Source organism: Panthera uncia, assembly GCF_023721935.1.
Source record: "Panthera uncia isolate 11264 chromosome D3 unlocalized genomic scaffold, Puncia_PCG_1.0 HiC_scaffold_8, whole genome shotgun sequence".
In the NCBI taxonomy this organism is placed as follows: Eukaryota; Metazoa; Chordata; class Mammalia; order Carnivora; family Felidae; genus Panthera; species Panthera uncia.
Genome location: NW_026057586.1, coordinates 13,015,529 through 13,038,311, shown reverse-complemented (window position 1 = coordinate 13,038,311; position 22,783 = coordinate 13,015,529). Strand labels below are relative to the sequence as shown.

At 40.2% G+C, this 22,783-nt stretch overlaps 1 protein-coding gene across 1 annotated transcript in view; it reads left to right on the top strand.

The window, feature by feature from the left end:
• Positions 1-22,783, top strand: part of SERPINB11 (serpin family B member 11) — a 74,340-nt gene that overhangs the window by 27,180 nt on the left and 24,377 nt on the right. The window lies entirely within an intron of this gene.

The window sequence follows — 22,783 nt, the reverse complement described above, 5'->3', positions numbered from 1 at the left end:
TGCCTTTGTCTTTGTATGATCTTTTCCTCTGTGTGTCTCTTCTCTTCTTCTAAGGACAACTGGATACTGGATTAGAACTTACCCTAAGCCGGTATTTCCCCGTGTTAACTAATTACGGCTGCAAAGTTTCTATAGCTAAATTAGGTCATACTCTGAGATACTTGATAGACATGAAGTTACCTTTACTGTACTTGTGCAGTGCGTATTCACTCCACTACAGTTAACACTCCCTTAGCTGAAGTCAAAACTTTTAACAGTGGAGAAGAAACCATCTAGCTGTTTTTACCTAAGTACAAGACACATCCCTGCATCCATGTGCTCCTGGGTAAGCGTGAACAGCCCAGACACTGGGTAATCCATGGACACCAGACTGTACTTCTTCGTGATCTACTGACGATGCTGGGGTCAAGACTGTAGGTGTTAGGATTGACACAGCAAGTGGACAGGCCATGGCACTGGCAGTAGGAGGGACTTGCAGCAGCCCTGAAGGAACCATCCGACCGAGGTCATGGCTGCTGTGGTGCTCATCCACACTCGGCCTCATGAAACAAGCTCAGAAGGAGCTTCACTTTGGCTTCTCCATTGGTTTTTGGACCACTTCTGGTGGCAGCACTGGAGAGACCATGGAGGTCAGGCCCTAGTTTCTAGAGCGGACAGTGAGGGAACAGTAAAGGAAGGGGGCAAGCTATGTGAGTGGCCCTACCCCAGACTTCCCAGGAGTGCTAGTTCCAAAGGCAAGATGTGTTTAATGATGGACCACTTCTGGCTTAGCCCCCTTGGTCGGATGATGTGTGTGTGTGGTTATAGGATGAGAGGCGGGGGGAAGAGAGAGAGAAGTGGGGGAGGAAGACTATGCATGGAGAGGCAGGGAGGGAAGGGAAGAGAGGGAAGGAGGGAAGGAAAGAGACAGAACGAATGCCACCAAGGTGGACCGGTGGGTCATGGACCCTTCACAGCCGACTATCCTAGAGACAAGAGGCTTCCCCTAACCCACACATCTTCCAAAACAGCAGTCCTCAGATTAGAATAACCCCAAAGGTGCCCACAGAGACTTTTATAGGAGAATTACAAAATTTCAAATGCATGTGTCCTCTTCTCCAAAATTTATATGCCTGAAAATGTCCTGTGTTCACAGAGGCAGGCGTCCCAGTTCTTCCACATTTCACAAAAGAAAAGCAAACTTGTCACCTACTTCAGATCTTACTATAGGGATGCCCAGGAGGCAACAAAGACAAAACTCTTTCACAATTAATTGAGATACTTCACGCCCACCCATAGGGCTTCTCCCTTTCCCTATTTTCGACAGACTCCTGTCATCTGTGAAGAATAGAATGTCAGAAGGGAAGTATTTTAGCTCATGGTGAGTTCCGAATCAAGAATATATATAAATGAAGGCAGAGTGACCGTGGGAGTAATGATAATTTTTCAATAACACAGCCCCTTTAAGCCTCTGACTATTATCAAGATTGTGTTAAACGGGAGAGACAAGCAGAAGAGCATCTCAAAGGCTACTGAACACTAAATAGGACTTTGCTACTTACTGTGACAAATTCTTTTCTGCTGTGCCAGATACTGTCTCAGGTGCAAGAAGATACCAAACTAACTGGTTGTACTGAGTGTTTTACCGGGTTATGTATTTTTCAGATACATCACATAAAACCTATGGAATTTATTTCAGATATGGTGTGTATTATTCAGTTCACATATAAAATCTATTTTTTCAAATCTCATCATGAATATTTTTTCCTATGAAAGTGAATCTTCATTTTATTTCATTTCTAAAAATGGTTAATGGTTCAACCTGCTCCTAACAAAGTCCAAAAAAATTTTTTTTAGCATTTATTTATTTTGAGAGACAGCAAGCGGGTGAGTGGTAGACAGACACACGCAGAATCCAAAGCAGGCTCCAGGCTCTGAGCACAGAGCCCGACGCGGGGCTCGAACTCACGAACCGTGAGATCATGACCTGAGCCGAATTCGGACACTCACCCGACTGAGCCACCCAGGCGCCCCGCAAAGTCCAAAATTTTGTGTTAGATGCAGAACCAATGATTTTTTAGCAAGATACATTTTTATCTTAAACGAAAAAGCACAGGGAAATGTTCTGATTCATCCCATTAAGAGATGTTTCTCTAATTGAAAAAAATAGCTTTTGTGTTCAATAATTACGCATCAATTTTTTAATATTTTCCTCCAGTTTTATGCTAATAGTAAGTGTAGGGATAAGAAAACATATTTTAAACATTTAAAGCAATATGATCATGGGAAGTAAGAACATTTTATATTTTAAATTCACAAACATTTTCATTGGAAGGAAGGATGACCAAGTTATCAATAGAAGACTTTAAGATATAAAAATATTAAATCAGGATGAAATTCTTTGAAGAAAGTGAAATGGAAATATAATTTCCAGGTGACGAAGAATGATTTAAAATCTTGAAAAGTGAAAGGGCTTGTTCGTGTGTTTTAGAAACGGGTAAACAGTAGGTACTATAGCTTGATTCCATTGGATGCCTTTTAAAGAGTGCTACAATGAGTTTATTTTAAAATAGCCACACGCATAACATGTCATAAGTTATATCCTTTGTAACTGTGTTGTGGACACAAATTTAGGTGTCAACTAAGACGTGTGTGAGGCTTTAAAGTTCCGGGTTGCTCTCGGGGCGCCTGGGTGGCGCAGTCGGTTAAGCGTCCGACTTCAGCCAGGTCATGATCTCGCGGTCCGTGAGTTCGAGCCCCGCGTCAGGCTCTGGGCTGATGGCTCGGAGCCTGGAGCCTGTTTCCGATTCTGTGTCTCCCTCTCTCTCTGCCCCTCCCCCGTTCATGCTCTGTCTCTCTCTGTCCCAAAAATAAATAAAAAACGTTGAAAAAAAAATTAAAAAAAATAAAAATAAAAAAAAATAAAGTTCCGGGTTGCTCTTGAGCAAAGGGTCTGGCGGTCACTCTTGCAGGGTCCAGATCCTTGGTGTTGCCGTCTGCTACCCGCTTCAGGCCACACCACTAGTGACACTGTGTGGCAGTGGCTGCAACAGCAAGTCAGTAGCACGAGACTTCCTGGGAACAAGAGAGGTTTCTGGTATTTCTTCTGTAAAACACATAGAAGACTGAGATTCCCCCTCCACATCTGCACATAATAAATGTTCTGGGATTCTTAAAGTTGTTAAGAGAGGGAGAATCCAGGGAGAGAGAATGGCATCCTAAATAGGATGGTGGATGGATTATATTTGATCTGATCATAAAGACGAATGTGGTCTTATTTTGTATTCATTAAAGTCTTAGTTTCTTCCAACAAGGGAAAGCACTGGGCTAAGTCACATCGCAGGTGAATTGTATATGATACTGCAAAAATTAACCTCAATCCTTTCCAGACGTCTCCAAAAACTGAAGTGGAGGGATGACTTCCTAACTCATTCTCTGTGGGCAGCATTACCCTGATATCAGAGCAAGAGGGACACTACAGCAAGACAAGTACAGACCAATATCTCTTATAAATATTGATACTAGAATCCTCATAAAGTACCAACAAACTGACTTCAGCAGCGTACTAAAAGGATTATGCATCATGACTAGGTAGGATTTATTTATGGGATGCAAGAATAGATCAACAGATGGAAATCAATCAATGTGCTACGCCACATTAACAGAGTGAGGGGGAAAACATCATGTGACCATCTCGAATGATGTAGAAAATCATTAGACAACATTCAACACCTTTTCATGATAAAAATACTCAACAAATTAGGCATAGAAGGAGATCTCCTCAACATGATAAAGGATATTTCTGAAATACCCACAAGTAACATCATATTGCAGAGAGAAAGACTGAACTCTGTTACCCTTTTTCCATTTCTACCTCACATAGTATTGGAAGTCCCAGACAGAACAGTTAGGCCAGAAAAAGAAATTAAAGACATTCACATTGGAAAGGAAGAAGTACAATGATCTCTGTATTTAAGACGATATGATCTTATATGCAGAAAACCCTAAAGATTCCACAAAATGTCTGTTACAACTAATCAATAATTCAGGAAATTTCCAAGATATGAAATCAACAAACAAAAATTGTATTTTTGTACTCTAAACAAGAAGAATCTGAAAAGGAGATTAAGAAAACATATGCATTCACAACAGCATCAGAGAGAATTAAATACCAGGGATTAACTAGGTAGGCCAAAGATTTATAGAATGAAAACTACAAATCATTGAGGAAAGGAATTAAGACATAAATAAAGGAAAGACACCCTGTGTTCTTGGAAAGTTAACATCGCTAAAATGACAATACTATTCAAATCTATGTACAGGTTTGATACAATCCCTATCAAAATTCCAATGACTTTTTTTTTTCTTTTCCAAACAGGAAAACACATTATTTATTTATTTATTTATTTTTTAACGTTTATTTATTTTTGAGACAGAGAGAGACAAAGCATGAACGGGGGAGGGTCAGAGAGAGAGGGAGACACAGAATCTGAAACAGGCTCCAGGCTCTGAGCAGTCAGCCCAGAGCCCGACGCGGGGCTCGAACTCACGGACCGTGAGATCGTGACCTGAGCCGAAGTCGGACGCTTAACCGACTGAGCCACCCAGGTGCCCCAGGAAAACACATTTTAAAATTCAAATGTAGTCTCAAGACATTCCCAGTATCCAAAAAAACAATCTTGGAAAAGAAGAATAAATTTGGAAGTTTACATTTTCTAGTTTCAAGACATACTATGAACTTACAGTAATCCAAACAGTGTGGCATAAAGACAGACTATATACCTGTGGGATAGTATAGAAAACCTGGAAATAAACTTTTGAATATATGGCCAAATGGTTTTTGACAGGGTGTCAAGACCATTCAGTGGAGAAGAGGACAATCTTGGTAAAACTGGGTATCCACATGGAAAAGAATCAGGTTTGGGCTCTCACCTTACACTGTATATATAAACATTGTCAAAATGGGCCAAAGACCTAAATGCAAGAGCTAAAACTAGAATGTTCTTAGAAGAATGCATAGTGGAAAACATAACATTGGATTTAGCAATGATTTCTTTGATATGCTACCTAAAACATGGGCAGCAAAAGACGAAATTGATAAATTGGACTTGATCAAAATGTAAAACTTTTTTTTTTTTTGCATCAAAGGGCACTATCTAGAGAGTGTAAAGCAATTTGCAGAATGGGAAAAAAAAACATTTGCAAATCATAAGGGATTAATATCCACAATATATTAAGAATTCTACCACTCAATAACAAAAAACCAAAACCCAATAAAAAGTTGCAAAGGACTTGAATAGACATTTTCCCAAAGAAGATATACAGATGCCCTCCAAGAAAATAACAAGTGTATGCAAGAATATGAAGAGAACGGAACCCTTGTGCATTGCTAGTGGAAATGTAAAATGGTGCACGTGTGTGTAAAACAGTTTGAGGAACCACCATATTGGTGATGGCTGCACAAGGGTGTGAATGTACTTAATGCCACTGAATTGTAGAGTTAAAAAATGATGATGGTGGTAAATTTCATGTTAGGTATATTTTAGCACCCTCACACACATGCAAGTCATGATTTCTGATTTAAGCTGTTCTCCCAACATTATTTCCCAATCTTTTTATCATCTTGAGTCAACTCCCTTTCACATTTCCCTCCAAGCTTCTATTAACTTTCTTTCCTTTCTCAAATTCTCTACTCATCCTATAGCATTATCACTTCCAGTTGATGTCTTTTCCTATTTCATTAAAGGAAAGAGAAAAGGATATTGTTTTGGAACTTTTTGAGCTTCTCATCATCTTCTAAGCTTCAGACCTATGTGCCCTGCACTTGTCCTTCTTTATGTTCTCTTATTCACATTTTCTATTTTCTCATGAACTTCTTTCATTATAACATGCCTTTTCTAAACAGCCTCCCCCTCTTGTGAACTCTTTTATTCTTAGGTAAGCAAATAAACCACTTTCTTCTAACCACTCTATGCAATAAACTTCTTTTGTCACTCAAGGTTTTGGGAGTCTACAGTCCACATTTTCCCTTCTTTACCCACTGCAAATTTAGCATCTTACCAGTATTTTAGCAGCATACTTTTTGCTTAAGTTAATTATATAGACTTTCTGAATTTCTAATCTAGTAAACATTTCCAAGGTTAATATGTGTAGAAAGGATTCTTCTTGTGTGATCTGCAGACCCTGGAAGTTTCCCAGAGCTCAAGATGAGAACCAGTTTCATAAAAACACTAAGACCTTATTTGCCTTTTTCACTCTGTTGAGATTCATACAGGTGGTGCAAAAGCAATGATTTTTAAAAGTGCTGGCACTTTACCATGAATCAAGGCTGTAGCCCCAAACCATACTAGTATATGGATTCTCCACTTACACACACACACACACACACACACACACACACATGCTGTTTTTGACTTCATGGTCTTTTTGAACCATTAAAATATTTAACTGAAGATTTTATTGAATCTACCTCACAAAATTAGGTGAGGTGACATGAGAAGTATGCATAATGTAACCTGCAATTTTTTCTTAAGTATGGGGTTATTCTTGAAAACAGATTTAATTAAGACACGTTCTGCCCCCCCCACTTCCAAAAACAGTAGTTACTTTGTGTACTTTGGACAAACCTTTTCCTATTCCTCTTTGTTTATCAATTTTATTGATTTATAATTTACATAAAATAAATTCATGCATTATAAAAGTATAGTGCAGTGACTTTTGACAGATGTAAACACCTGTGTAATCACCCCCCAATCAAGTTGTAGAGCATTCATTTCAACCAGAAATTTTCCTAGGGCTGTTTTATCATCTTTTTCCTCTCTAGTTCCAGCCCTAGGAAACCACTAATCAGATTTCTGTTAGTTTTGCCTGTTCTAGGACATCATGTAAACAAAAGTATATAATATATACTCCTTCTGTCCCACTTCTTTTGCCCAGTGTAGTGTTTGGGAGTTTCATTCACGTTGCTGCAGGAATCTGTAGTTCCTTCCTTTGTATCACTGAATACTCTTCCATGACCATTCGCCAGCTGATAAAAATTTGAGGTATTCCCAGTTTGGGGCTGTTATGAATAAGGTGTCTATAAGCATTTGCATACTAGTCCTTTTGTGACATGTGCATTCTGTTCTATTGGGTCAATTTCAAAGCGTGGAATTACTGGATCGTATGGTAAGTATATGCTTTAACAATGAATGTCTCTTTGTACATGTGAGGAAGACTTTCTCTAGAAGTGAAATTGTTCATCCCTGAGAGATTTAAAGCTTTCTGGACTGCTGTCTCCAAAATGGCAGCGTAAGAGACCCGAGCCTTCATCCCCCCACAGAGATGAACAATTAGCTCTCCTTGAACAAAAACAGCTCACGCACACACAAGAAAGAGAGGATAATCACGTGACATGATGGCGGTGTTAGCCAACACAATGGCAATGGTCCTATTGCAATATGTAAGTGTATCAAATTAATAGTGTGTTCACCTTAAACTTACACTGTGTAATGGGTCACTTATATCTTAATAAAGATGGAAAAAATAACACAACCACATTGTTTTCCAAAGTGGTTGCACCCTTTTGTATTCCAGCTGGGAGAGTATGAGGGCTCCACATTCTCTCCCCACATAGTTTGAACAGTCTTCAGCAGCATCGGCTGTTATAGTAATGGAACCTGCTGTTTTTTGAGTGTCTTTTATAAGCCTAATATATTATTGGTATGATTATACATTAAAAAATTTTTAAAAATATAATTTATCGCCAAGTTAGCTAATATACAGTGTATACAGTGTGCTCTTGGCTTTGGGAGTAGATTCCCATGATTCATCACTTACATACAACACCCAGTGCTCATCCCAACAAGGGATGAGGTGAGTTTTCACAATATTCATCAGAACATTAATATTAACATCGGTGATGTTAACATATTCTTAATTCCTTTCACACCAGATTGTGATAATTAGAATATTGATGTTTTGCAACATTGCAAGGTAGCCAGGTTCCCATAAATTCTTCTTTAGGCCGTATTTAGAGAAGAAACAAGATACCATCCAATTTTCGTATTCGTGATAATTATGTTCTTTAAAGTCATCATGAAGCACTAAATTAGTGGATACTGAACCATTCCTCTTTTGGGAATTATAGGGTTAGATTCCTTTGAGCCTCTGGTCACCACATTTACGTTAGCCAATGAGTACATCACCTTGTTTTCTGCTTATAGACACTCTCATTTAAATGTATGTTGTTAAGTCCTCAGCATTGATCTCCTGGCCAACTGCACTATAATTAATGTCTGTACAAACTTATCTAACCCATATATTTTCTATGATCTTGGCTTGCATGTCCTCCAGTGAGATGGAATTGAATTGATTTGTTTCATCATCTGCATAGATTTGCTAGTATTCTGCAGTAAATTAATGTGGCAAAAAAAAAAAAGTGCCAAGTGAGGCATAAGTTAAAAAAATGACACTGAAATACAAAATACTTTCTCCCTTTAAGAGATAAGGTAAGAAATCTATGAATGAGTGACATGTGAATATCTTAAGTATTTTATTTTTTGAGAAATCGTAAGCAAATCGTGTGTTTTGAATTTAACGTATGTTTTGGTTTCCACATGCTCATTGTTAGTATAGAGAAATGAGATTAACTTTTATGTGTTGATACTGTATCCTGCAACGTTGCTGAACTCACTTATTAATTATAGACGTTTTCTGGAGATTCCTCTATAGGAATCTGGGATTTTCTATGTAGACAGTCCTGTCTTCTGAAAATGAGGAGCGTTTTCTTTCTTCCCAATACATCTTTCATTCTTTTATTCTTACCTTATTGAAGCAGCTAGAATTTCCAGGACTATGGTGAATAAGAGTGGCAAGAGGGACATCTTGGTTTTGTTCCTGGTATTAAGGGAAAGATTTAAATATTTCACTTTTAAATTTACTGTTAGCTGTAGGTTTTTTGTAGATGCTCTTTAGCAAGCTGAGGCAAACTTTGCCTTTATTCCTATTCTGCTGAGGTTTGATCATGAGTGGGTGCCGGATTTTGTTAAATGTTTTCTGGATCATTTGCTATGATAATATGATTTTCTTCTTTAAACTGTTGATATGGTGGAGACTTTTGAATGATGGACCAATATTTCATACTTGGGATAAATTCCACTTGGTAATGTTATCTAATTTTTTCTATACATTATTGGATTTGAGTTGCTAATATTTTGTTGAGGATTTTTGCATTTATGTTCATGGAGAGTTATTGGTTTGTAGTTTTCTTTAGTTTTTTTAAATACTGTCTTCATCAGTCTTTGGTATCAAGGTAATGCTGGCCTAATACAATGAAATGGGAAGTGTTTTTTCTCTTCTGTTTACTTTCTATTTTCTATTTAGCATTCATTTTTCTTTAAATGATTGTTGAAATTCTTTTCATGAAACCATTTGTACTTGGAGATTCAATCCTTATAAAACAATTACGATGACCTATTTCACCTTAGTTTACTAGTTTATGGTTAGCATAGAATTGGATCATTTTTTCTAAATTGTCAGAGTTATCCGTTTGAAGTTGTTTGTAGCTTTCCCTTATTACGCCTTAATGGCTGCAGGATCTGGTAAAATATCCCTTGTTTTATTAATGATATTGATATTGGTCTTTTTCTCCCTCACTTTAAAATTTCATTGTTGTGAATTTCAGAGAGTGTTATTTCAGTCATCAATATAATTTCTAAAACGAATGAGGTAAAAAATTTGTTAAAAAATTTTTTTAAATTTTTATTTATTTTTGAGAGAGAGAGAGAGACAGAGCATGAGCGGAGGAGGGGCAGAGAGAGAGAAGGAGACACAGAATCCGAAACAGGCTCCGGGCTCCGAGCTGTCAGCACAGAGCCGACTCACAAACCATGGGATCATGACCTGAGCCGAAGTCAGTCACTTAACTGAGCCACCCAGGCACCCCACCATTTATCATTTTGCTTTAAAAAAATTTTTTTAAACATTTATTTATTATTGAGAGACAGAGAAAGACAGAGCATGAACGGGGGAGGGGCAGAGAGAGGGAGACACAGAATCCGAAGCAGGCTCCAGGCTCTGAGCTTTCAGCACAGAGCCCAGTGCAGGGCTCACTCCCAAACCGTGAGATCATGACCTGAGCCAAAGTCGGATGCCTAACCGACTGAGCCACACAGCCCCCCCCCCCCCCCCATTTATCATTTTAAAAGTCATTGCTTGGAAATTTAGAAGATTCACCTTTTGCACTGCTGGTGGAAATGCAAACTGGTACAGCCACTCTGGAAAATAGTATGGAGGCTCCTCAAAAAACTAAAAATAGAACTACCCTATGACCCAGCAGTTGCACTCCTAGGCATTTATCCCAGGGATACAGGGGTGCTGTTTCAAAGGGGCACATGCTCCCCAAGGCTTATAGCAGCGCTATCAACAATAGCCAAAGTATGGAAAGAGCCCAAATGTCCATTGACTGATGGATGGATAAAGAAGATGTGGTATGTGTATATATATATATATATATATATATATATACACACACACACACACACACACAATGGAGTATTACTCAGCGATCGAAAAGAATGAAGTTTTGCCGTTTGCAACAATGTGGATGGAGCTAGAGTGTATTTTGCTAAGCAGAATTAGTCAGAGAAGGACAAGTCATATGACTTCACTCATGTGGAATTTAAGATACAAAACAGATGAACATAAGGGAAGGGAAACAAAGATAATATGAAAACAGGGAGGGGAACAAAGCAAGAGACTTAAAAACAGAGAACAAATCGAAGGTTGCTGGAGAGGTTGTGGGTGGAGGGACGGCTAAACGGGCAGGAGGCATTAAGGAAGACACTTGTTGGGATGAGCACTGGATGTTATATGTAGGGGATGAATCAGTGGATTCTACTCCTAAAATCATTATTGCACTATATGCTAACTCACTTGGATGTAAATTTAAAAAAAAAAAAAAAAAGAATTAAAAAAAAAAAAAAAAAGGAAGAGTCAGATGTCATCAAGGTAAAGCGACCTGATTGGTCAAGGTGCAGACTGACTACCAGTAGGTTCCAGTCCTAGTCAGGTCCCGACCAAGTAGTCAATTCTAAGCTTCCTTTTTTTGTCTTCTGTAAGGTGAGCACTTTGACCTAAGTGAACTTGGGGGTCTCTCTCAGCTCTCGTGTGTGTAAGCTGAAACCCATACATTTTACATGCAGTTGAGTGAGGGTGTCAGGCCAGTTTCTTCCACACCCCACCAATGTCTCCCAGAATTGAGGCAATTGGGTTTGGGGACGACAGGACCTAGAGACCAGCTCTGGTGCGTCTGCTTGTACCACAACACGATTTGGTCATTTGTTCACTAATGATGTATTCTGTCATTTGGTTCATCATCACTAATTAATCTAGCGTGTTTTGTGTGCTTGCCCCGGGCCGGTTTCGTCCTCGCTTCCGTAAGAGTAAAATGAGACCAGTTCTACCCTACGTGGCTCCGCCACTCAGTTGGCAGAGTATCTGCCACTAAACGCACATTCAGCGAAATGAAGAAGTAATTTGAGAGGCCGAGACACAGAGTGTGCTTAGACTCCGTGTACAAGGTAGCAACGCTGATGCTCCATGAAGCTACCTGAAAAATCTGGGACCGTTGTTTAAACACAATCAATCTTAAAGCCTTAGGACCCTTTGCCACCCGCCCCCCCCCCCAACAAGCTCTGGCGATTCTGCAAGCTTTTGTCCTTTAATACATTGAGCAAACGTGAACTACAAATGTTATCACCTCGTAGTTCTTCATCGTGCTGTGTAATTGGAAGAAGCAGTTCTAGTTGGCCTCTTCCTGTGAAGCAGCGAGTTAGTCAACAGAACGGTCTTCTGACATTGCTCCCCTCCCCTCCCCACCCCTCTCCTCCCCTCCCCTCCCCTCCCCTCCCCAAATGAGACTGTTTTGTATACACAAGCTTCAGATAACAGCAGCATATAATATTCACCACTTCCTGCTCTCAGCATTTCACTGGTTGAAAATCTAAAAATAACAGTATGACTGCACCGTAACTCCTAGCTGTCAACCTGGGTCCTCTCTGGGTAAGGCTTTGTGCAGCTGAACTTTGCCTCCCCGTCCCAGGAATACAAGCACCGTGGAATGCAGCCCCCCAGGGGCATGCCAGTGGAGAGAGTGGTGCCAGGTCAGGCTGGGGGGTGGTGGTGGTGGTGATTTTTTGGGGGACTGAGAAAGTCAGGAGGCACACCAGCCTGTAAGTTCTTAAATTCAGGGCCTGTGGCCGTCAGAAGAGGGGTTGAACAGAGTTCACAGATACATCAGATATTTCTAGTTTGGGCACCATGGATGTTCCCTTTCACTTCAGATTCAATCACCCACCACTCCGGCCAAGGCTTAGGCAGAGAGGCAGCGAGGTGGGGACTACAGTTCCAAGACGGAAGCTTCAGTGCCCATAGATGCGAGAGAGATACTCCCTGGGATAAAGGGGAATTAGCAGCAGACGTCAGGCAGCTACAGAAGAAAGCACTCCTCTTTATAATCGATGAAGATGCTGCACTGAAAAATCTGAATTACTGACAGAAACTCAGTATTTCCTATAACTAAGTAAGAAGGGCTTCTCTATTACTATTTTTACTATTTTTTGAAGTTCATTTATTTTGAGAGTGAGTGAGAGAACCAGCGGGGGAGGGACAGAGAGAGAGGGAGACAGGATTTCAAGCAGGCTCTATGCTGATAGAAGAGAGCACGAAGCTCGAACTCACCTTGAGAACTTGACCTGAGCTGAGGTTGGATGCTTAACCGACCGAGCCACCCAGGTGCCCCTCTATTTTTATTATATACTTATTTTCGTAACAAGAGCATCAGGAGCCTTCTGAAACAAGGGTGGAGGAACATTTGCAAAACCTGGATGTCTCAATAGGATCCATCCAAGCCAGCTCACCACTTGCCACACAGTCACTGAAGGACACATCCCTGGTGACAGCTGCTTTGTGGTTTTCTCTGCCAGTCGCAGCATGCTAAGCACAGTGCCTGGCTCATGGCAGGCCCTCCATAAATATCGGTTGAATATCCACGTATTCCTAGTGAGGAAGACTTAGAAATGAAGGCTGGGAACCACCACCTGTCACTCCTCTGTCGCTTACGGTCATGTTTGCCAACTAAACATGTTTTACACAATGAGATCAGCTGATCATTGACTCCACTCCTAAAATTCCAAACTAAAGGATATGATAGCAGAAAACTGAACTGACTGCACCCCCCTAGTAACCTCTGCTGAATGGACAGAGCGTGAAAGCCGCCTGCCTTCATAAGGCCTATGATTGTTTTGTGAGTCAGTTATACTTTGCACTTGCTTGGAGCCAAACATGATGGGGAAGGGAGGCAAAACAAAATACCTGCTGTTCTTCAGTAACTTTTATGTTGTTTGGTCTTTTTGACTTATCTATCGCTGAGTAGCAAAACTTCAAATAACCATTTTATTTGCTCACAATTGTATGGGGTCAGAACCTCAAAACCGGGCACAGAGGGGATGGGTTGTCTTTCCTGCATGGCGTCTGCTGGGACTGGAAACTCCAGGATGACCGCTCACTCACATGTCTGGTGCCTCTTCGAGGCTGTCGGAAGTGGCTTGGGAGGCTGGCTGCGGTGGCTCAGCTGGGGTCAGCGTCTGGGCCTCGGATTTTGCTGTTGGCTGGGTTCTTTGACTCTCCTCTGCTGTTTCTGGGACTTTTTTCTCCGCTTGATCCCTCTGTGTGGCCTTCTCACATTGTCTCTCAAGCATGGTACTGGGACTTACTGGTGGCTAAAGACTCCCCACGGCACAGTGGTCAAAACTAGTGGGTCTTCTTAAGGCTTATGTCCAGGACAGGCATCGCATTGCTATTTAAAACAAACACACACACACAACGAATAGACTTTTTCATAGAGCAGTTTTAGTTTTACCGAAAAATTGTTCAGAAAGTAGAGAGGGTTCTCTCTGTACCCTCCATAGTATTCCCTGTTGTCAACTTGGATTAGTGTGGTTATATTCGATGGATGGATCTTGATACATTATTATTAACTGAAGTCCATAGTTTACCTTAGAGTTCACTCTATGTTATACGGTTCTTGGGGCTTTGGCAAATGCATAATGTCACATATCCACCATTACAATATCTATAGAAAATTTTCCTGCCCTAAAACTTCTGTTCTCCACATATTTATCCCTGCCTACTCCCTGCAAACTGCTTATCTTTTCAGTCTCTACAGTTTTGCCTTTTCCACAATGCCATGTACTTGGAATCAAACAGTATTTAACCTTTTCATGTTGGATTTTTTTCACTTAATCATATGCATTTAAGATCCCCCCGTGTCTCTGCATGGCTTGATAGTTCATTTCTCTTTAGTGCCAAGTGGTATTCCATTGTATGAAGGTACCACAGTTTGTTCATCCACTCAGCTACTGAAGGACATCTTTGCTGCTCCAGTGTTTGACAATTGTGAAGAAAGCTTCTATAAACATTTGTGTGTAGGTGTTTACGTGGACATAAGTGTTCACCTCATTTGGGTAAATACCTAGGAGCATGATTACTGCATCACGTGGTAGAACTATATTTAGCTTTGTTAAGAAACTCCCAAACTTTCTTCCAAAATGGCAGCACCATTTCGCATTTCCAACAGGTGAGAGCCCTTGTTGTGCCACATCTTCACCAGCCTTGGGGGTTTTCAGTGCTTTTGATTTTGGCCATTCTGCTAGATGTGTGGGGCTATCTCACTGTCACCTCAATTTGCAATTCGCTAATGGCAAATAATGTTGAGTACTTTTTGTGTTTGTCACCTGCATATCTCCTTTGGTGATGTCTGTTCAGATCTTTTGCCCCCTTTTTAATTACGTGGCTTGTGTTTCTGATAGTTGAGTTTTGAGTTCTTTGTATATTTTGAATACAAGTCCTTTATCAGATGTGTGTTTTGTAAATATTTTCTCCTGGTCGTAGGATTATCTTCTCATTCTCTTCACAGTATCTTTTGCAGTGCAGAAGTTTTACATTTTAACAAAGCCCGACTTACCAAATGTGTTGCTGGGAGAATGCTTTTGATATTGTATCCAAAAACTGTGTTGTTACCTAACCCAAGGTCACCTAGATTGTTTTCTGTATTGTGTTGTAGAAGTTTTATAGCTTTGATTTTGCATTTAGGTTTGTAACCAGTTTTGAGTTAAGTTTTACGAGCAGTATAAAGTTACTGTCTAAATTCATTTTTAAAGATGATTGTCCAGTTATTCCAGCATCATTTGTGGAAAAGACTATTCTTTCTCCACTAAATTGCTTTTGCTACCTTTGTCAAGGTCAGTTGTTTTTATTTGCATGGGTCCATTTCTGGCTCTCTATTATGTTCCATTGATATATTTGTCTATTCTTTCACCAGGAGTACCTTGTTTTAGTTCCTGTAGCTTTATAGTAAGTTTTGAGGTCAGGTAATATCAGTTCCCTACCCAAGAAGACTTTGTTTTTCTTTTTCAGTATTGTGTTGGGAATATGTCAGAACTAGTAGGTAAATAAGTGCTGGAGAGCTAATGCACAGCCCAGTGATTATAGTTAACAATACTGTATTATACACTTCAAAGTTGCTAAGAGATGAGATCTTAATTGTTCCCACTACAAAAAAAATAATAATTATAGGACATGGTAGAAGTATTACTTTAGCTACAGCTACAGTGGTAATCATATTGTAATATATAAATATATCAAATCAACATGTTGCACACCTTAAACTTACCCAATGTTATATGTCAATTTTGTTTCAATTTAAAAAATAGAAAGAATAACCTTCCCATAGCTATATTCTTATCCTAAACAAATATTGTGTTGGTTATTCTGGATCTTTCGCCTGTCTACTTAAACTTTCGAGTCAGCTTGCAGAAGTCTACCAAGTCACTTGCTGGGATTTTGATTGGGAACGTTTTGAATCTGTAGGTGAAAGTGGGAAGAACTGACATCTTAGCAGTATTGCGTCTTCTTATCTATGAACATGGAATATCTCTCCATTTATTTATATCTTTGATTTCTTTCATGAGACTTTTGTAATTTTCCTCATATACGTCTTATAATATTTTGTTAGATTTACATCTGAGTATTTCATTTTGGGCGTGCTAATGTAAATGGTGCTTTGTTTTTAGTTTCAAATTCCAGTTGCTCAGTCGGTTGAGCATCCGACTTTGGCTCAGGTCACGATCTCGCGGTTCGTGAGTTCGAGCCCCGTGTCGGGCTCTGGGCTGATGGCTCAGAGCCTGGAGCTTGCTTCCGATTCTGTGTCTCCCTCTCTCTCTGCCCCTCCCCTGTTCATGCTCTGTCTCTCTCTGTCCCAAAAATAAATAAACGTTAAAAAAAAAATTAAAAAAAAATTCCAATTGTTCATTGCTAGTCTATAGGAAAGAAGGAATTGACTTTTATATATTAACCAAAACAAAATTTTTGACACATTCTAATGTTTAAAGCAAGTCACAGAGGGAGGGACCACAGAAGGTATAACTATTGAGAGTTTCATTGAGGGCCATCAATGTAAGAGATCACATTGGAGAAGTAATTTATACACATGAACTATTAGAGAACCACAAGAACCTCCTTCCATTCATGCCCTAACTTGTATGATACTGATGAAGTCCTGCAAGACATATTTGAAGTCAGTGTCTAGTGTGGGCAATGGGAGGCTTTGTGGTTGAGACCCCGACAGACTGGTACCAGTGCCCAAACCCTCTCCAAGTGCAAGGAACTAGGATTTGCAGTGTATGTCCTAGGTGCTTCTTGACTGTTCCAGGGTCACTAAGGTTTGGTGACTTTCTCCTGGTTTGTAAATTATGTCTGAAAGAGTATTATTTTAAATACTAATTCTAAGCCTAACAGCCTTTTAAACTAATTATTTTAAAGAGGAAGAAGAAATACGAATTATCATTCTATTCTGTTATAAGATGTATTATATAGATAACCGAGATTGTGTAGTATTGGCAAAGGGATAGTCACAATGATCAATGGAATAAGAACTGAGAATCCACAAGAAGATTCACACTAGTATGCCCAGTAGATTCTTGACAAGGGTTCAAAAACTATTCAGTGGAAAAAGGAGCATTTTCAACAAATGATGTTGGGGAAATTGGACAGCCATAGACCCTCCCCTCCAAAAAAATGAAAGAAAAAATCTTAAATTTCACACGAGTGAAAATCATATGGAATTTGTCTTTCTCTAACTGATTTATTTCACTTAGCATGATACCCAACTCATGTTGTTGCAAATTTAAGAAACAAAACAAATGAACATGGTGTATGTGTGTGTGGGGGGGGATGGGGGGAACAGAGAGGAACCAAGAAACAGACACTTAACTATAGAGAACAAACTGATGGTTACCAGAGGGGAGGTGGGTCCGGGATGAGGGAAATAGAGGATTAAGGAGGGCACTTGTGATAGTGCTGGGTATCATATGAAGTGCTGAATCACTAAATTCTATACCTGAAACTAATATTACACTGTATCTTAACTTGCTGGAATTTAAATAAAAATTTGAAAGAAAAAAAAAAAGAAAAAAGAGAGAAAATCTTGACCTAAACCTCATACAAAAATTAATTCAAAATTAACTTTTATTCCTTTATTAAAAAACATTTTTTTAAGGTTTATTCATTTTTCAGAGACAGACAGAGATAGAGCATGAGAGGGGGAGGGGCAGAGAGAGAGGGAGACACAGAATCCGAAACAGGCTCCAGGCTCTGAGCTGTCCGCACAGAGCCCGATGCAGGGCTCTAACCCACAGACCGTGAGATCATGACCTGAGCCAAAGTCTGACGCTTAAAAGACTGAGCCACCCAGGCGCCCCTCAGAATTAACCTTTAAATGTAAAATGTAAAACTATAAAAATTTTTGGAAAAAAGAAAATATTGGGAAAATATTGGGAAAAGAAAATATTGGGAAAAAATATTAAGGAAATGTTGGGAAAAGTTAAATTAGATTATCTAATTTAAAATAGAACACTATTATTACTGTATCATTTACATATAGTGAAGTGTTAAAATCAGTCAGTTTACTCACTAATGCCTGCACCGAGGTGTATGCCCCTTCCCAGTTAACCCTGTCCCAAGAGGAACAACCGCTGTTTGTTTTTGTTTTTTTTTTAAATCGTATGTACTTACCGGATGCCTGCGTAGTTTTTTTGTTCCCCTCGTCTGACTTCTTTCACTCAGCATTAATGCTTTTCACATTGACTCAGTGTTATTGTATGTATTGGTAACTTGTTTCTTCTCAATGCTTTGTAGTTTTCCAGTACATGGACGTGTCATAGTTTGTTTATATTTTCTCTGTTCGGACATCTAGTGTTCAGCTCTTGTGTTTGAAGCCACTGTCAACATTCTCGTGCAAGGCTAGGGGTGGAAATGCGTTTTCATTTCTCTCGGATAAATACTTTGAAGAAGAACTGTTAGATCACAGGGTAGGTGCACGTTTAACTTTTGAAGAACCTGGCCCTTTTCCCCAATTGGCTGTCCGATTTTACATCCCCGCCAGCAGGTGTGCGAGAGTTCTCTTTGCTCCAGTTCCTCGTCAGCCTTTGGTATGGTCGGCCTTTTTTATGTACTCATTCTAGCGGCTATGAAATGTTACGTCTTTTGTTTTAGTTTGCATTTCTCTGATGACTAATGATGTTGAGCACTTTGTTCTGCGCTTGTTGGCCATTCATACATATTCTTCGGTGAAGTGTGTGTGCAAATATTTGACCATTTATTTGTCTTTAACTTTTTTTGGTTGTAAGTGTTTGTGTGTTCTAAGTACCTATCCTTTTTCAGGTGTATGTGTTGTCAGTATTTTCCCCCGATCTGTGACTTGCCTAGTTTCTTACCAGGGTCTTTTGATGAGACTTGTAAGAGTTTTTGAGAGACCAGTTTTTTGTTTTTGTTTTTAGTTTTTTTCAGTTTTTTTGTTTGTTTTAGGTAGTGAATTCCTCTTGACTTACCTGAAGAATACCGCAAGTATACGGACTAAAGTATGGAGACCTATCGAGGGCTGAAGGGCCCACCTTTCTAGTACTTGGATTTGCTTGTTGTAGTTGAAAGGCTCTTTCTGTGCCTCGTGGAAAATAAAACAGTAGCATTGTTGATTATTTTTCTTGGGTCGGTGCCTCACACTCTTTCCATTTTGTTGCAGCCAGGTCTTTGTCAAGAGCTAGGGAAGTGCCCTCAGTGTTGTTCTCCAAACTCTTGGTTTTCACGTGACCTGACTTCTTTTGAAAGAGTAGCTTTATGTCTGGGAAAGTAGGAGTTCTAGTTTCACTGGAAAGTCCTGTTTTTTGTAAATGTTCCATCAGAAAACTGAAATGTTTGCAAAAAAAAAAAGATGGAGATTGGCTGGGTGATTACATTCCAAGGGTCTGGGAGTGTACAAACCGCAGCAAAATGTACCTGTTAGCACATCACTCTCACTTTGTATCATGAATCGTGTGGTTCCAGCCCCAAGTGACAGTCAGTGAAGTCTTTTAGGTCTTATCAGGCCCTTCTTCACTTTTCCCAACCTTCACGTCTTGCCCCATCTCCGTGTGAAACACATCCCTTTCCCCTCCTGTCAATAAAGAGATGAGCAGTTCAGTTTAACAAATGGTGATTGAGTGCTTACTGAATGTCAGGCATTTGGCAAAAATGTGGTCTCTGTCCATAAGGAATTAACAATTTGGACAAAACTTTTAACTCTCATATATGCAACATTTTTTTAATGTTTTTATTTATTTTTGAAGGAGAGAGAGAGAGACAGAGCATGAGTGGGAGAGGAGCAGAGAGAGAGGGAGACACAGAATGCGAAGCAGGCTCCAGGCTCTGAGCTGTCAGCACAGAACCCGACACGGGGCTTGAACTCACAGACTGTGAGATCATGACCTGAGCTGAAGTCAGACACTCAACCGACTGAGCCACTCAGGTGCCCCTCATATGTGCAAATTTGTTTAAATGTGTATCCATTTTTTTCTGCTCTACTCTTTTGTTTGGGAAGGACCATCTGTCATTTTGGGTAAAGTTGGTTCTTCCATCCGCATAGCATCTTGCCACATTATATCTCTTTGGGTGGTTTTTCTCATCAATTTTTCTCTCTTTTCTCTTAACAATAGCCACTTGTCCATTTTGTTTTTCTTTTCTTCAGTACATAAATTTGGTACCCAAATCTGCATCAAGCTGCCTTGTGGACCTTTCCTAATTCTGTGTCTAGGTCAAATAAATGTCCATTAAATATATATATTTACTATAGTCTCTCAGGAAAATGTCAAAGAAGTGGTGTTGCCAGATAAAATACAGAACACCCAGTTAAATTTGAATTTCAGATAAATAATGCTTTTTTTAGTGGAAACGTGCTGTATATAGTATAAATTTGTTTCATACAATATTTGGGATATACTTCTGTAAAATTATTCCTATAACTGGGCATCCTGTAGTTTTACTTGCTAAATTTGGCTACCCTACAAAGGGGGATGACATAATGCAAATGAAAATTCCAGAAGTCATAATAAATGCTTACAAATGGAAAAAAAAGAAAATTCCAGAAGTCAACATTCTCCATCCCTTTCTATCTCCCACATAGAGTAGGTGCTCCTGAATTCCTCCTCACCCTCTCTTCCATGCTAAGCTCCCAAGAACAACTTACTCAATAAAGTCACAGATAAAAGTTCTTCAACTTTGCTTCCTCTAGGGTTATCTTATGTTACAACTTCCCTTCAAGGGTGTGTTCTTTTCTAATATGTTCTGCAATGCATTACAGCCTACATTCTTCCTTTAGAACACCATTAAAGCAATTTCTGTTAAGATTACTTATGCCCTCTTGGTTGCCTCCAGGTTCTTTCTTAAAATTTTTCTGTAACTTCTTGTTTTTTTTTTTAATTTTCTTAATGTTCATTTATTTTTGAGGGACAGAGAGAGACAGAGCGTGAGCAGGGGAGGGGCAGAGAGAGAGGGAGGCACAGAATCCGAAGCAGGCTCCAGGCTCCAAGCTGTCAGCATAGAGCCCGACGCAGGGCTTGAACTCACGAGCTGCGAGATCATGACCTGAGATGAAGTCAGACGCTCAACCGACTGAGCCACCCAGGCTCCCCAGATGTTTCTTTAACTCCTGATGGAGGCCATCATCAAGATGGTCTGCCCAAGAGGAGGGAATACCTGGGGACAGAAATCCAGCCTGTACTCTGTCTCTAGCCCATGCTAACTGTCCTAGGCTATGAGGTCCAATAAATAACACTCTTACCTCACCTGCGTCTTGAAAAATATTGAGAGAAAAGTGAAGAATTAGGGAGATGGAGAACAAAATATTTATGACAGGTCAGATAGGTTGAAAGACTGGATTAGGTATGAGGCAGCAATGGATTCTAATTATCATCCACAGGGACACCTGGGTGGCTTAGTAGGTTACGTGTCCAACTTCGACTCGGGTCATCACCTCACTGTTCATGATTTCGAGCCCCGCGTTGGACTCTGTGCCAACAGCTCAGAGCCTGGAGTCTGTTTTGGATTCTGCGTGTATCTGTCTCTGCCCCTCCCCCACTCGTGCTCACTCTCTCTCTTTCTCTCTCTCTCTCAAAAATAAACAGTAAAAAAATTATTGTCCACAGAATTAGACAGATGTACAACCTAGTCATAGGAATTCCTGGACCCTCAATGTGGGGCACTGCCCCAGGAAGTACCTAGGGCAGGACGAAAAGACCAGAGTCTTTTGTGCACTTCCTTTGGGTAGCTAGCACCCACATAAGGAAACTGGCAGCTTTTCTCCCAAATTTGCCTACAGGTAAGGTCATGGCTTAGAGGGGTGGGACAGCTGTTCTGAGCCACTGGACATTCTGTCACCCACCTAATCTAGCTGCTTGGGAGGCTATAGGTTGTACACATGCTTTCAATGCCTTCGTGCGTTGTAACCTGATAACATCTCCACTCACATGTTGCTTCCGGCTCCGCCGCTTTTCTGATGCCCTGGTGTGGGATGTGCACGCTTGATGTGCGTACAAGTACGACCCGAGTTAACGCCCACGGGGTCACTTTTGACCAGTGGGGATAAATGCTTCCCTCACTTTGTGGACAGTTCTGAGATACATTTTATAAGGTTCCTTTGAAGGTCCATGGGATCAGGTATCAGTGGCCACCTTACAACAATCATCGTATTAGCTTTTTGTCTTTTCCTGGACCCCTTCTTTCTCTTCTATTCCCTGAGATCATTCCTGAATTAATTCCAGGCAAGCAGGACTTTGTCTAAGGCTCTGTTTTTGGGGAATCCAGGCTGGGACACTGGGGAAGGAGGAGTGGGTGAGAGAGTAAAGAGGGACAAAGAGTGTTATGTTAATGAGTATCCTTCCACCTGGAAGAAAAAAATCAAATGGAGTGCAAGAACTTGTTCTCTAGCGGAAAATAACAGGGGTTCTGTCTAGACCAAGGATGGAGAAGATCTTGGATCAGCTCAATCCTTAGATAGCAAGAAAGCTAAGCAAATCAGCCTTTTCCTTATTAGATCTGCAGGGAGATGAGACAAGCTGAAGAGGTGGAAGGTGAGTGCTAGCCATGGACACGAGGCTTCCAAGTGGATGGAAACCCCCAGGCAGAATGGGCTCATGACAGAAAACACTTGCCCTGGGCAAAAAAGACTGGACAGATCTAGGACTCTTTTTAGTTCCGTAGGGTTCGTTGTATACACTTGTTTCTATGAGAATCTTATGGGCCTGGTGGCTATTAGGGCCACAATTTTACATCTCACTCTTCTGGCTCTTAATGTCTTTTAGAAGGGTTGAGTTTCGACTAGGGGAGAACATCCTGTTGAAAAGAAAAATCACTGGCCATAAAGGGCTTTCTCTTATTGCAAGCGCAGTGCAGTCTG